We start from the raw sequence: 14,150 nt of genomic DNA on the forward strand, positions 1-14,150 counted from the left end.
ACCAAGCTGCTGCAGAAAGACAAGCACTACAGTTACTAATGGCCTGAGATTTTTGTGTGGAAGGAATTACAGAAAGTTAAGCTGTAAGTTTCAGCCACTAAGCAATATTTTTATATCATTATAAAAATAACTTTTTGGATTAAATTACTACACAAGTCGTCCCTTTTTCCTTGAAATATTAATAGGACACACATGCAGTGTCCACGCAGCTAACCATATTACTCGAAAATTAGTCTGAATGCGCATTATCGCTTTGTCTACACACAGAAAAATTAACAAATCACGGAGAAAAATAACAAAAGTGCCATTAATATGAGGAGGAGGGAGAGTTTTTATCAGAATATTTATTCCAGAAAGTCATAAGAGTTCGCTTACAAGAGTGCAGCCATCCTCATGCTCTTCAAGCTTTAACTACAGGCCTAGTAATAGACCTAGTTTAACTACAGACCTAGTTAAAACATGCATCCTTTCAAAAAAATTTCAGAAACAGAAGCACATCAAATAAAAAAGGTCCAGTTAAATAATTTGGTATGAAGAGAGTTTTGTTATCCTTGCACCTGAACTCTATTGTACTCAGTTGCACCAGCTTCATTTTGAATCAGAAAAAGAACATACTCTATAAACTAAGTTATTCGACAGGTAAAAACTGCTGAACATCAAGAATAAGGTAAAAGTTCTTTACTTTATTAATAAATCCTTTGGACCATGTTTCAGAATTGATCAGCCTCATGCACACACTTTTCTTTTCCCAAAGGGTATTCACAACTGTGATCCAGGTAGAATTAGAAACAAGGATTAAATAATAGAATGTTCCAAGCACAGACCACATGACAAAAAAAAAAAAAAAAAAAAGGAAATGCTTTTCCATCTAAGCATAGTAAAAGGCTTGTATAGTAGCTAGTTTTCATATGAACATTACTACCCAAGCTACAGCAATATTTAAGAGAGAACGTGTCCAAGACACACACAAAGCAAAATTTTAATCAAGGATTTACCCATCCACACCATAACATTAAACCTAACTAAAACATAGAAAGAAGAAACATTATTAAGATCAACACTATTTATGACAGCATCTGCCATACATCAGGAGTCTCTAACATTTTAAGTTCTGACAAAGAAAGAATTACCTTCAGGCATTATACAGAGCTACCGCCTTCTTCAAATTCAAGCACACATTCACTTTACTTGATTTTTGGCAACAGAGTAGCATGGCTGTTCAAAGCCAGAGATGATCTGCAAAGAAAAGATTCAGAATGCAATTATTACTAAAATGTCAGGATTTTATGATCATAATTGCATTTAATAGAGAAATCAGTGTATGTTAATGCCAGAAGAATAATTACGTGGTAGTTGTTTGGCGTTTTGTTAATTAACAATGCTATCCAGACACAAGTCTGCCCAGATCGGCCACATATCTGAATACTTCTGCTCATCATTTTTGTTTAAAATAACTGTTAATCATACTTTTGAGTATTCACAAGGAGAGAAATTTAGTTCACTATAAAGAACTGCTTGCTTTTTCATTAACAGATATTATTTTTCGGCACTCGTGCAGAATGCTGTTGAAATTGACACTGAGTCTTAACAATGCAATTTATCTAAGAAAATCCAGCATTAAAAGGTATACATGCTACTGCTGTTGAATGAATAGTCTTATCCAGCAGCTGCCTCACACAGATTCCTTCAGGAATCAGTATCACCTTCCTTATCTGAAAGGTAACCTATTTTGCTAAGCCATTCACCTACTTTCAAAGCAATTGTTAGGTTTATTTATTCTATTTTTTAAATAAACTGAAGATGTTACCACTCCCAGATTGTCACTACATCTTGGCCAGGGAGTTCCTCTACCAGAACTGCTTCTTAAACTACAAAATGAGCCAGATCAGGAAAGGTGACCTTTTTTAGGCTACCCTAGTTCATTTTAGCTGCATTCAGTTAAGTAGCAGTGCCAAAGGAGAAGGAGCCTTGGCAAAGAACATGTGGATGACCTGTTGGGCTCAGGGCAGTGAAACAAGTGCACTAACTCCAGACTGCAAACAAACATTATTTCTATCATGTTAATGCCCTAGCAAGCTTTCTGAGAAGATGATCAGGCACTATAAAGGGTGATAATCCATTACTAAAAATAGGCTTGCTGAAGCCTGAAAACCATTAGAACATGTAAACAATTTTATACAACCTATGTTACTATAGATAAATCAAAAACCCTCACCCTACATTCTAAAACCTTAATAAATGAAAAAAAATATTTACTTGTCATGGAACAGAAGAATTATCTTCCTCCCTTTTGTCCACTCCCTCATTAAACCCACGCAAAATGCATACATGACATTTTATCAGAAGCAAAGGTCCAATAGAAGGGAAATAACCAGTGTGCTTAAGTGGTACCATTAAAAAAAAAATTGTAATTGAATCATCCTCCTCCTGTTTAGCTATCAGCAGTCAGCAGCTGTACTTGTGCAAAATTAATTTATGAATACTTGCCTTAGGTCAACATAATGCACATTAACACAAAACTGCAGAAATACTTCTGCCACCAACTAGGAACAAAATGCAATAATCTCCTGCCTTATAACTGCTTTGCAACCACTAAGAAAAAAGAGGTGCTGTTTCTTCACTCAACATCTCATCAAGTGATGTTGGGGTAAAAGAACTACACGATGCAGGAGGACAAATTTGTATTAAATTACTCTTAAAAAAAAAACAAACAAACAAACAAAAAAAAAAACATAGAATTCACAAAATTCCACTAAATTTACCTACTCTCAAGGCTGTTACAAATTTCAGTGAACACTTCAAGAAGAGGGGAATGATGTAAAGCAAGGTTCCAGAGAATACATGCCTTAAACAGCAACCTCTCCTGCAGATTCACTGATGTCCAACAAAGACATGCTGTAGCATGTCCTTCCTCCCTTCAGCAGGAACAATGTCAACTGCCTCTCTCCAGCTGCCTGTCTTCACAGCATTGGAAGAAAAATTAATTTTGAGAGCTCTCCCTAGTCTTGCATCTCTGGACAACATCTGCCTGTGTTCAAAGTTACAGGGGGTATGCATGAAAACCTACCAGAGTTGACTAAGTTTCTTTTCTTTCAAAGGTCAGGTTATTGCAGACTGTTACAGGCAAGGTCAGCTACATATCACAAATTAGCCTTTAAGTTTGTTCCCAATATTCCAGAATATTATCATCATCCAGCAGTAACAAGTTCTTAACATAACCTTGGAGTGAAAGTCACACCATCAAGCTTCAACAAAATATATCCATACAGGTTTTGTTCTTGTTCTGTTTGTATTACCACAACGGGCCATTAGGACAGTATCAGGCTTTGTTTATTCACTTTTAGCTTTAAACTCAACAACTATACAATTTGACAGCTACTGAAGACACAGCTGCTACCTATGTAATCAAACAAAACCACAAACAGTTAATCCACCCAGATTATTTGTTTAAACTGTGTGACTTGCAGCATTAGATTCATGCTATCATATAAACTAGAATCTTTACACTGAGACAGAAGTCTGTATGACCAACTGTCATGAATTATCAGTAATATCATTAAAAAAATAGCTGCCAGATCAGACAGAATATGGTAAGCATAAATAAAAGAAAAAAATAAATCAGATTAAAAAAATGTAAGAATGGCACAAAGTATAAAATGTTTCCATAATTAATTGAAAATATGTATAGTGTCACATTAGGTTATAAAACACCAAAACCAGCCATGAATACACTGTGCTGGTTGCAACATATTTCACTGCTCTACACACTACATTGCAATGCAATTACTGCAATCTTTTCTTGTATAATATAAACTCCTCAACAGCCAACTACTTTTGAAGTCAGTGTTGATCAATACTTTCAACATGTGCTGTTTACAAGTACTGAGATACATCTCAGTTCAGAACTTGCTCATTGTTACATCTCTAAAAGGAAATTAATGTCTGCTTTCAGACTCTTCTTGCACAAGCATCACAGGTTTCACAGCACCCTACAAATAACCCTATAGCTATATTAACCATCCATTTCTGCCCTTAAATGCAGAAACCCTGCTTCTAATTACCTAATGCTGACTGTTCCATTGTTTCATGGTACAATTCTTTCCAACTTCACAAAGTCAAACACTGAATTATGGCATTCAGAGCGGGACAATGAAATCAACATTTATGCTGTCTGGGTTTAATGGGACATTAATCAACTTCACTTTGAGTCATTAAGTTCCCTGTATTATCTTAATTGTTCACACTCATGCTTCTGACATCTCATTTTCCATACTTCCTTTATAATCTGGATTACAAACTAAACTTGAGCAAACAGAGATAACTTTTTCCTTAACACCATAAAATTTAAACTGAACTATGACAAAGTAATGGCTTTCCTTTAAACCCAGTGGTGTCAAATTCCATCCACAACAGCAACACACAAGCAGTACATGGTATCTTGCTTTTTGCTCCCAGGGAAGAGCAGGGAAGCGCTGCTCCACATCTATATGCTAAGTGTTGTACTTATCAATGCTTCACCTGCCAGGTCAGATAGAACTAAGAGGCCCAAACTCCTTCCCCCTTGTGTATATCTCCAGGTCAAAATGGGCTCAAGCCTGAAAGCAAACAGAAGTAGCTGAATCACCTGATCAAGGCAAGACCATGCCTGCATTTCCACACTGCTACTAGACAACCACATGCTTCTATGTGATCACCATCTGTGCGCTGCTGATAAAGAAGTTTCAGTTCCCTTACTGCAGAAGCGCCGAGGCTGCACTACAGGTAGCAGTGTCTCCTAGATGAGTCATAAATGTTACCCCCAATTACCAGCGTCAGGAGTCTCACAGGACACCACCACAGAATTTCTGCCTGTTGAAACAGCAATTCATGTGAGGCAAAGGCTGACATGCTTAAAAAGACTCAAGTGCTATTCCTCATTCAATAAATGTCTTATCTGGGAAACATCTCCCCTCAAGGCCAATATACCTTTATTACCGCTTAAGATGGAGTCAACTTTACAGCACATTAGCATGTAATTAAATTGTGCTTCATTTCCATACCACAAATCTTAAGGTTTGCCTCTCAGATGCTACAGTTCCTGTGATTTCACTTTTCAGAGCAGGATTTCCTGCTTCACCTCGACTTGAGCAACTCTATAATAGACAAAGGTACAAGCCCAGTGCAGAATATTCCTTAAAATTAATTTTGTTTTCGTCTAGAAACCTGACTTCTACCTCCACTTCCTTTGTTTTTTTCAAGTGCCCCTCTTAAGAAATGCTCTCTTGCTTCAACTTGCAGACCCCAGCAGAACAGTATTTTATAGCACATAAATCAAAGGAAAATGAAAATAGAAACTGAAGCTAAATTTAATGCAACTAACACCTTTCTTAATGTCACTTGTAAGATCCTCTCTAAAAGTAGGCTTCAAGGAACCTTCTTCAATACTGCAACCTAATGCATCTAACCAGAAATACCTTAATTTTGCAGAACATTACTACTACCACCACCAGAAGACTAGAAAGTATGACCTCATTGTGAGGGCATGCATTCTTTAGTAATGCTTTATGCAACAGAAATGGCTATGTTTCTAAAATACAGTGCAAATGCGTATCATTTTCTGGATAGCCTACTGTTGAAAGGAAATATGCTTTAAAAGGCACTAAAAAATCTTAAAAGAAAAACTAAAAAAAAAATAAAACACCCCTAAGTTGTGTGACGAATAAGTAGTAGGGCTCCTTCTGAACAAGGTGCAGAGAATAATTTAGTTCTCCTACTCCTTCTTAATGAGAAGACCACATTTAATCACTGAGATATATATTACTGAAGGTGGAGATCCTATCTCCCACCGCTACCTTGTATGAAAGCCTATAAACCTCATGTCCAAGCCATACAGTAGTCTTAAAGAAAGGCTGTCAATCCCTGACATCTGTAAGGTTGCAGCCATCTGGAGCTCTATTTATATGTTGAGATGTGCATCAGGCACAGAGGCGGTTACTTAATTACAGCATCTCCAACAGTCACTGTGTTCTTAACAGCTCTCAAACTCAGCTGCTGGTCAGCACAGCAAGTCTTTTCTACTCAAACCAAGAGCCAAGCTGCAATCCTGCAGAGCAGCCAGGACACATTCCTAAACCCCTACCTCCCAATTCTGTAAAGAGGAAATTCAAAAATCAGTAATTCAGTATTTCATAGTCTAAGAGGTTTATTCCCTCCTTCCCTCCTTTAAGATGAATAATTTTATATCTTACTAACCTAATACTTCAGTTACATATTCAGAGTTGCTCCTACAACCCTGAATTACATGGCAGCTCCTCATTCAGGTGCTGCAATGCCTTCAGAGGTCCTCAAGGGTGAAAGAGTAGATCAAAAGCAAATCTGGGCAGGTAAGAAAACACTGTGCATTAAATAGTGCTTTGAAATTGGCATGGGCCAAAACAATGCAGCTTCTCACAAGTTCAGACAAAACTTACACTGTGAATTTTAGGAACACCATAGTTTCAAACATGTCCATAAGGCAACAAGCACATTATCAGGCACTGTGTCATGATTACATATGGACAAGATTATAAAGTTTCAAATCTGATGGTTAGCAGCTATTTACACTGCTGTTTTCACTGATTTGAGGAGTTGCCAAAACACAATCCATATAATACATCAGACAAAAGTTCTCCTCTTCCAATAGTAAATACAGTTTTACCCCATTTTTCAAAACCTCACATCTCTTACATGATAAAAAGTGAAACTTCTATGCCTCAGTTAACAGGTACAAGACAAAACAAACCTAGGATTTCTGACAATCTTATTGCTAGGAAACAGCCCACAACCTGCAGAAGTATCCCTTTTCTTTAGTTCCTTTTTTCTTTTTAATTGATGGAAACAAGTCTTTCCACAGCCGTCTGCACCTTACTTTAACTGAAGGTTTTGTCAGAGTTTTCTTTTTTTAATGTATAATTTTGCCATTTCAAAGCATTTGTGGAGTACAAGCCTCCCTTGAATTACAGAGATTAATACATTCTCTTTGCAAAGATTGGTACTCTCAGGTACATGGAGCTTCAGGTGGTTTTATTCAAGCTACTGACTGACTCCACAGTGGTTGGGAAGGTTCTTCCTGTAGGTACATACTCTTTAAAATAATTAGCATGTAAAATCTTCCAGTGTTTGCAAACAATTCTGCAAGAAACAGACAACAACAATTTCATTCTTTCTTATACCCAACTCAGACAAGTCAGCACCAGTGCTTCTTCCACTAACACTCTCTCTGATCAACCAAGAACACAAACTCTGGAACACAAACAGAAAGAGCACCAGACTTGTGAATCCCTTTCCTCAGCCAGTTCTTCTTCTGCTCCTTTCCCTGCATCAACTTTCAGTGGTGCAACTACCTGTTTCTGTGGAATAAAGCAGATGACTTTGCTGCAATAAGTTAGAAACACCATACTTCTCCAGAATACTGATAGCTCAAATGGGTTCCATGATCTGGTTCATTACATAACTCCACAAACTATACTTCAGCTAAGGCTGGAGAGAAGCCAATGAATACAGATGATACTCAACATCAGAACCATCATTCAAGAAAACAAGTGAAAATTTTCAGAAGGCATCATTCATATTTCTAACTGCCCTTCCATCCTCAGTCACGAATAGAACACTTAGAAACCTAGTACAAAAGCCCAAACCAGTACCCTCTTAAGAAGCAGGCTAAGATTACTTAAAAATTTGCAATTACTACAGATGCAACCAAGGACAGAGTTTCTAAAAATTTAGTCTAGGGTGCCATTTCCCCTGTTCCTCCCTCTTCAGATACAACATCTTAATGCCACAACTTTTTTGTTTTGGTTTGTTTTTTTTTTGTTTTGTTTTTGTTTTGGAAAAGAGAAAAATCTTGGCCAGAACTATTTAAAAGACAAAAATACCGAACATAAGACTGATTAAAGAGCATTTACTTCACAGGAATGAAAAAACTACAGATGGAAAAGAAAGTCCAAGATTGACAACAATGAAATGTAAGGCAAGTAAAGATCCTTGTGATTTAGTCTGACTGCCTACATAAAAGTCATAGGTTCTTCCTTAATTGGTATTCATAAGCAATCAGATTTTTAAAAAACCATTAAAGTTATCTAGTAATAAGGAAATCCACTACAATCTTAGTAAAATGTTTAATTGCTTTGAAAGTTGCAAACTTGTTTCAAATTTTTCTTATCCTACATTAATTATAACATCAGTATTTGAACTTTCAAGATCTAAAGACAGAATTTATCAAATTTCTCTTTTTTAAGTCACTTATAACTCATCTGTCACCCACCAATCTCCTCCTATTCATCAACCTCCTTTTATTTTCAGTGGTATCTGGAAGTAAATGACCATCAGCAAGACACAGAGTTGATATAAGCCTCTGCCTCCCTAGGTATACATATTCAGAAATGTCTAGATTCTTCTCAGATCAATTTATTAACTCTTTTTAAATATCACACATTTAAAAATCACCTTCAGATCTCTACTGGCAACAGTGCAAAAGAAGACAACAGCAATGTAATGAGAAATGAGAAAAGCTGCAGGGTAGTTTGCAGAATATTAAATTGTCTCTAATCTCAAGAAGGTGTTTTCTAATCTTCATCTGCCCTTCTTTACCTTTCTGGAATATAAATCTTTGGTAGCTTATAACAGCTAACAACGTGCACCGATAAATTATTTTATGCAGTTTTACCATAAGAACTATACAATCACCAAAGAAACCCCAAGAAAACCAGAGAAAAACACAATTTACAATGACTGAGGTATTACAATTATATTCCTGCCTTATTGAACTCTGGTTGTGCTGTTTAGAGTCATAACATGCATGTGAAAATGTTACAATACACTGCTTTTTGAAATGTATAGGTATTTTACCATCAAGCCTCTCATTCAAAAAGGAAAGTTTACACACTACCCCTCCCCCCCATTCAGAAAGAACGGAGAATTTTGAGTCATATTTTCAATCCATTCACTGGGTGAGAATCAAGTTTCTTTCAATCAGCAGACAACACAAGTACTTGTGAAGAATATTTTTAAAGAGAGAAGTCAGCTTGAATTTACTAGTAGAACACTTACAATATAGCATAAGCACAACGTATTAGAAGACAGCTTCTAGTCCTGTTACACAATATATTCTTATGTAAGAATCTTCCCTTCATCTGAATTTAATAAAAATACACACTCTGGAGGATGGAAGAATAACTGGATAAACAAAAGCACCATTTTGTCAGTATGAACTGTTTATCCTAAGCCAACTACAATAAATAAGGGTCCAATTTTCACACTTTTGAGGTACCAGCACAGCTACTTGGCCTCAACAAAGTCTGAGATAAACCATTGACATTGAAAGTCCCTGCAATATCAGGGAAAAAAACACTACTCAAGTGATAAAGAGCAAAAAGTACTGCAGCTATAACTACAACACAAAAGAGCATAACATGTTCAGTCATGGAACTAAATCAAAATAGAAGTTGGAAACTTAAGAACAGATAGCTCAAACATTCGAAAATCAGACCTCAGCAAAGTGCAATTCTTACAGAATTTATATTTTTGCTTTGCTAAGGATGATATGATTTTTTGAATCCACGATGTCAGTAAAACTCTCCCTATAACTGGTTCTTCAACACTGCATTCTACCTCTAAAATACATATCATTTTCAATCTGTTCAAAATGAAAACAGCATACTAGCCTGTCAAACATCTTCAAGAAAAATAATGATGATTGATGTATCATACAGACACTAATTCCACCTAATCCCTCCAAATGAAAGCCACAGGCAATCAAAATACTGAATACACTATTTCACTATCACCACCACAGCTTTCCTATTCTCCTGAAAAAGCAAAAATTCTGTTTCAAAAGAAAGTCTCAAGAGGTAAGAAAACATGAGTTATTTCATAAAGAGAAAATACATCCATGTTCTGAAGTCGGTCAAAAACCCCTCAGAACATGACTTAGGCAGAGCTGCTCTCAGATATTCACACACCATTCTTCTCATTGATCCTACATCATTACACAGCAAGACAGATGCAGGACAGTTGGAACCCAACTAGTCAACAAAGCAGTTTCACATTTTACTTTCCATTAACAAGTAATTAACACAGGTCAGAAAGAAATTCATACAGCACTCAAACAAGCCTTTTTTGTACTTATTTGTACTAACTCATAGAAAACAGTACAACACATTCTACCACAGTTTATTTTCTAGATGCACAAACTACTAGAGCTTTATATATAGCACACCGTAATCGTTTCACCTTGATACGATAAAGACAGCAGGCCCAGCTGCAAAATCTCTTTCCAACAGAAACTGTCAACATCTTGGATGGCCATAAAAAGCTACACTGAGCTGTTGCTTGAGCTCAGAAGCCTTCTGAACCATGGACCGCAAGCCTGAACAACAAAAGGAAAATACACACCTGGAGAGGGACAGAAGACTAGCAAGAACTGCCCTGACAGCTCTGGTGTTTTCCTGACCAGCACTGTCTCAATCTGTGGCATAAATGTGGTATCAATAAATTTGTTTAGACACTTCTATTGACAACTTCCAATAACTAGTATTGAAAAATTATTCATGCATTATTAACAATATAGTCATGCTTGAATCCTATTAGAAAACACAAAGCGTATCCACTTCCAACCCTGCTCACAAACAGAAGAAATAGGAAGAGCTGGTACATGGCTATGATGTCTTCCAACTTGCCTTTCAACTGAACTACATCAAAAAACTAAAATTTAAATTAAAACTAAATAAAGAGTGGATCAGCACTATGACTTAACTCATAAACAGACAAGTGACTGTCTCAGTAACCACAGAATGTTAATTAGCTCACAAAAATAATTGCTAGCAATTTCTTTATTACCATTAATTGTGCTATAGGCTTTTACGACTTGCAATTCATGTGAAGATCTTTCAACTTGTACAACAAAAACATTAGTCTGGCACATCAGCTAGAAAACAGACACTGTAATTCTTGCAATTGGATTAGTAATTTACATATTAATGATTTTTTTTGGCCTGTTTGGTATCACTGCATTCAATCACATCCTGCAGTATAATACAATATTATTATGTAAGCTGGCATCTTGTAATCAAGTGTTTGCTACTCAGTAATACTGATTAACAACTTTGCACCAGAATGCTACCTGTTAATTGGCTCCTTGAAAGTAGTAAGGTATTATTTGTTTTTTCCCCTCCTCATCTTCAGAAACCGTTCATATATAATGTCATTGAGCTGTGGACCAAAAATCAGGAGCACAACTTTCTTGAGCAATATTGCAAATGCAGAAAGAGACACATGACTGCTTGGGCACTTTCCAAATGGCTGAAGTAGTTCTGTAAAGTAATAACTGGGTACACACACTATAGTTTTTCATTTTAACTTGTTTCCACTTTACCTCAACATGATAATGAACCCATCCTGTGCAATTTACGCCCCAAGATCCTCTCACCACTTTTTCACAGAAAGGAACTGCTAGTTTAAAAGCAAATAAAGACTTAAGGACACACTGATAACATACAAAAAAAATCTTTCCAGTGATTCCACAGTAACTGCCACTCTTATCAAAAACAAATCAACTTGTGCTACTCCCTTATCCCTAACATACACCCTATTTAACCAAAATAACTGAAGTTCAGTTTAGAAATTGTTTTCCACCTTAGTTTCTGCAAGGCCATGTAACAGCTGTGTTCACACAACTTGCAGGGACACTCCGTTTTTTAAAGAGACACCACAAAAGACCTCAAAATAACCCTTGCCCTCTTCTCCAGGCAGAGCACAAGTCTGCTGCATACACTTCTAATTATAAATATAGTAACCTGACATGGGGAGAGAGCCAGCCCCTTGGACACGATCTCAGAAACTACTAACCCAAATCTGTGCTGAGCATAAACCTAGAGCAACACAATTGCTGCTAAGATAGATTTTACAATCCACAAAATACAGAGCTACTTGTACAGAGTGGACAACAATAATGGACTTCCAAAGCACAATTAGGTCTATCTTATAATAATCCACTATCCCAACAGATCCCGTTTGCATTTCCAGCTCTAAAACTGGCATAGCTGAAGTCCCTTACTATGTGTTTTTCAGCAAGTAATTTTCTTTACTACTCTCAACATAATAAAATAAAGCCATTTTAAGTTTCAGGCAGCATTTAGAGTAAGTACAAATATATCCTCTACATACTTTAATCTAAACTTAATGATGCTAGAATATCTAAATCCTTTCTTGTTAATATTTGCTTCTTGGCACAAAAGTTTGTCTTAGACCACAAGATAAGAGTAAGGTAATTTCTTTATGTGCTTCATCTTTTAAAAATTTTCCAAGGCACTACATTTTAAATATTCTTGAAATTCACAATTTAAATATACCATAACAGTGCACATTTTCATTATCACTATTATTATGTAGTACTTCCACGATGTATGGACATGAACTTTTTAGAAGGGTATGTATGGGAGAAGGAGCAATAGCTTTAAACTGAAAGAGTATAATTTTAGATTGGATATAAGGAAGAAATTCCTTACTGTGAAGATGGTGAGACACTACAACAGGCTACCCAGAGAAGCTGTGGATGTCCCATGCCTGGAAGTCTTCAGGGACAGGTTGGATGGGGTTTTGAGCAACCAGGTCTAGCAGAGGGTGTCCCTGCTCCCATGGCAGGGAGGTTGGAACTAAATGATCTTTAAAGTGCCTTCCAACTCAGGCCATTCTATAATTCTGATTCCATTTATAGTGTTATTCCTCACAGCACTTCTTAGCTGTATAAAATTCAACTGTCTGAAACATGTTTTTCCATTCTTGTCATTTCCCCAGTATTGCTGAGGTACCTTTTACCATGCAGTTAAACCCACACCTCCAGAAGCACAAGTCTTTCCATAAACCAAACAGCACAAACTACTTCTGACACACATATATGTGAATACAAGGAAAAAGAACCAAACCTCAAGCTCCTCACAAAGAAGTAAAGGTGAAAGCTTAAAATATGAACCACAAGAAATGGCTCATAGCCAGATCATACTTCAGACAAAAAGAAATTACACAAGAGGAAAAAAAAGCTATGGTTATATGAGGTCTAAACTAACATTTCTGTGTTTCTTGGGACCAGACAAGATTTTTTATTTCATGTCTAGATGATGCTAAGTAAGAAACACGAGCATTACAAAGGTCGGCTCATTTAATTCTCACAGCATTTATATTAGTATTTCTACCTCTGGATCACTGTCAGCCAGTACTTTTGGGAGTCAGTGAGAAAGAAAAGCGAGCACTGATCCAAAGAACATCCTGAAAGCCTACTAAAGAGCCGTAAGAAAAAACCCGAAGGGAAAATTCATTACAGGACACATGCTTCCTCGGGAGCAGGACCAAGTAAACAACGGAGGGAGAGGCAGAACAACGTTTGTAAACACACAACGCTTCTGCACGGTGCTCGCCCGACCGCCGCCGACGGCGAGCACGGAGGCGCTGCCAGGCTGAGTCATTCCTTGTAGTAACTTCACCGCGAATCCCTCGCCCTGGCAGCGGAGCCCTGGGCAGGCAGGGAGCACCCCGGCCCGCCCGGCGCTGCTCCCCTCTGACGCCTGGCAGCCACCGCCCTCCCCTCTCCCAGCAGCTGCGCTGGGGTCACTCCGCCGCCCCGGGACCGGCTCCAGCCGCGGGATCCCGGTCCTCCTCAACCCCCGCTCCGCCGCCTCCCAGTTCTTTGTCGCCCGCCCGCCCCGCGGGTACAGCCCTGCGCCCAGCGCCGGGACCGCCGCCCCTCGCCAAGGCCGCCCTCCCGGTACCGGAGTCCCCGCCTTCCCCGCGGCTGGGAGGGGCTGAGCGGGGCGGCGGGGGGAGCCCGCACGTCCCCGGGCAGCGCTCGGCACTCACCCCCGGGTCCCGCGCGGGCAGCGCCGCTCATCCTGCGGCGGTGGCGGCGCGTTCCCCCCCGCGGGGGGAGCCCTGCCTGGCGCGGCCGCCGCCGCCGCCGGTGTTTGTTGTTGTCGTCAGCCGCTTCCGGCGCGAGGGCTGCCGGGAGGGGGCGGCGCGCGGGAGGGACCGCGCGGCGGAAGCGGCGGTGGCGCGCGGGCCCGGGCGGACGCAATCCGGGAGTGGGCCGGGGTGGGATGGGCTGTGCCGTGCCCGGGCTCCGGCGTGGAGGGGCCCTGAAGGGC

General features: G+C 38.8%; 1 protein-coding gene across 6 annotated transcripts in view; it reads right to left on the bottom strand.

Annotated features, from left to right (window-relative positions):
• The window catches only part of RB1CC1 (RB1 inducible coiled-coil 1), a 75,736-nt gene extending 61,807 nt beyond the window's left edge, over positions 1 to 13,929 (bottom strand). For all 6 annotated transcript variants that reach the window (XR_005953256.1, XM_041412514.1, XM_041412513.1 and 3 more), the window contains exons 1-2: positions 13,867 to 13,929; positions 1,131 to 1,236 (exon numbers count right to left, since the gene is read on the bottom strand). The gene's annotated coding sequence lies outside the window, so the exon portion shown is untranslated. The remainder of the gene's footprint in view (positions 1 to 1,130; positions 1,237 to 13,866) is intronic.
• Positions 13,930 to 14,150: the final 221 nt, after the last annotated feature.

This window comes from Onychostruthus taczanowskii, unplaced genomic scaffold, assembly GCF_017590055.1.
Source record: "Onychostruthus taczanowskii isolate IOZ18803 unplaced genomic scaffold, ASM1759005v1 scaffold4, whole genome shotgun sequence".
NCBI lineage: Eukaryota > Metazoa > Chordata > Aves > Passeriformes > Passeridae > Onychostruthus > Onychostruthus taczanowskii.